Source organism: Marmota flaviventris, chromosome 10 (assembly GCF_047511675.1).
Source record: "Marmota flaviventris isolate mMarFla1 chromosome 10, mMarFla1.hap1, whole genome shotgun sequence".
Lineage (NCBI taxonomy): Eukaryota > Metazoa > Chordata > Mammalia > Rodentia > Sciuridae > Marmota > Marmota flaviventris.
In genome coordinates, this window is record NC_092507.1 from 117,925,942 (window position 1) to 117,927,743 (window position 1,802).

The following is a 1,802-nucleotide window of genomic DNA, read 5'->3' on the forward strand; positions in this document are numbered from 1 at the left end:
CCCACGCAGACCGCCTCACCTCCTGCCAGTGCCTCTCACTGCCCAGCACCCCTTCCTGGGCCCTGCCGTCTAGCTGTGGTCTCTCCTGCTTCAGGGTGAGTCCTGTGGAACTTTCTAGAAGGTTGGACCTTAGGAGCCCCGTCCCCTCTTCTCTAGCTCAGCTCCTTGGAAGTGCTTCCTATTGCTAACTGCCTGCCCTCCAACCCATCCCCCACCCTCACAGGAAAGTGCTCCTCTGAATAGCCTCCTGGGGGTCCCTCCCTCCTGGGGTCCCTCCCTCCTGGGGGTCCCTCCCTCTTGGGGGTCCCTCCCTCCTGGGGTCCCTCCCTCCCGGGGGTCCCTCCCTGGGTGACCCAGAAGCCCCAGCTCTTCTCCCACCCCTCCCCCGTTTCCCATCAGCGTTGGTCTGAGTCACCTCTGTCCCCACCCCTGCTCCCCACCGCTCTCCTCAACTGCCCCCACCCCTGGGCCTTGCCCAGCCACCGGTACCAAAGGGCGTCCAGTGAGATAAGGCTGACCCCACTTAACCCCGGCCCCCAGTCTCCTTCTGAGTGATCACTCATTCCTGGTGACATTCTTGCTCTTTCCCAACCATTGAAGTGGCAGCCCCACGTTCTTTCCAGGGAAGGGACTTTCAAAGGTCACCTCCATCATCGAATGCCTGCCTGACCTCTGTCCTTGCCCTGCACCCTGAAACCTCAGGCCAGGGCTCCGTGTTCCCGTGGCAGCCCTGACACGGGGACAGCCGACCTCTCCCAACCTCCCCAGGGACCTGGGGACTCACAGGGGGACTGGGGAGGTGGACAGGGGTGGCCTCTGGAACAGTCTGACCGGCCCCCACGCCCACCTCTCAGGTGAGTGGGTGTGTCCACCGCTGAGACTCAGCTGGTGACTCAGACTAGTTGCAGTCTGACAGCTGCACAGTCCTGGGCAGAGAGCCCCCTGTCACCCAAGGCCCCTCCTTTGTGTGAGAGGAAACCAAATTAAAAGAGGACCACAGAGAGCCATGGGCAGCTTGGGACAGGGGTCACCCAGGTGTTAGGGACATCCTTGGTCACATAGGAGGGACAGGCCCCTGCACAGCCTCTTTCCGTCCAGCTAGGGGAGAGTCCTTGAGGTGGGGTGTAGAAAGAAATGTCAGTCTTTCCCATCGTCTGACCCTCAGCTCAGCCTGGAGTGGACAAGCCCCTGCCCAGTGAGGCCCGGATGGGTGGCCGGACCCTGCAGGCCCAGATGGAGGATCCTAAAGGCTCTCCAGTCTGGACTCAGTCTATAGCTCTTGGGGAGCAAGTGCCACCCCTCCCTGGCTCATCCTGGGGCAGGAAAGACCCAGGATATTCCTGAGAGGTCCAACTCAGTCCCCCCAAACCATCTCAGCCACCTGGGAACATGCCTGATGACATAAGAAGCCCCAAGAGCTGGGCGCAGTGGCTCAGTGACTCTGGAGGAGGATTGTAAGTTTGAGGCCAGCCTCAGCAACTTAGAGAGGCCATGTCTTAAAATAAAAAAATAAAAAGGGCTGGAGATGCAGCTCAGTGGTAGAGCACCCCTGGCTTCAATCCCCAGGACCACAAAAAAAAAAAAAAAAAAAAGGAGATCCCCAAGAGAAGCCAGGCTCCCCCTTATTGGGTCACACATGGACACGGGTACATTACAGGTTTTGATGTCCACTTGGGGTACCCGGTCTTTGGCACATTGGATGCATTTATTCCCCTTTACAAACATTTACTGAAGCTGGGTGTGGTGGTGCACGCCTGTAATCCCAGCAGCTCGGGAGGCTGAGGCAGGAGGATCGTGAGTTC